The sequence below is a fragment of the Phalaenopsis equestris genome, unplaced genomic scaffold (assembly GCF_001263595.1).
Source record: "Phalaenopsis equestris unplaced genomic scaffold, ASM126359v1 Scaffold201692, whole genome shotgun sequence".
Taxonomy (NCBI): Eukaryota; Viridiplantae; Streptophyta; class Magnoliopsida; order Asparagales; family Orchidaceae; genus Phalaenopsis; species Phalaenopsis equestris.
Window position 1 is genome coordinate 1 of NW_018221439.1, and position 433 is coordinate 433.

Genomic DNA, 433 nt, shown 5'->3' on the forward strand with positions numbered 1-433 from the left:
TGAGAGGTTGCCTTCCTTTATAAAGGCCCTCTCCTCTCACCTTTTTTCTGTTCTTCCCCTTTGTATTTTTTTTTTGGTTTCTTTAATGAATTGGAGCTCTGCTCCTTACATTAAAAACAATATGTATATATATATATATATATATATAATAAGGATGATGGCGACCAAAGAAGGAGGGGCTCTCTTAGGGTTTCTGGCAGGATGAAGTGCGGTTGGGGTGGTTTCAGTGTAAGGTGTTGCAACTTTCTTCCTAAGGGAACTATTTTTTGTCTCTTATTACCTTGGGAGTTAGCTTCTCACTCTCTTATTTCTAAGACTTTGGTGGGATTTACTGTTCCATTGGTGTCTTTTGATTTTAGGCATACTTTCTCTATTCTTCTGGTTTCTTCTGGTTTTAACCAGCTTCTTCTAGCTCTGGTGGTAGAATCCTCTT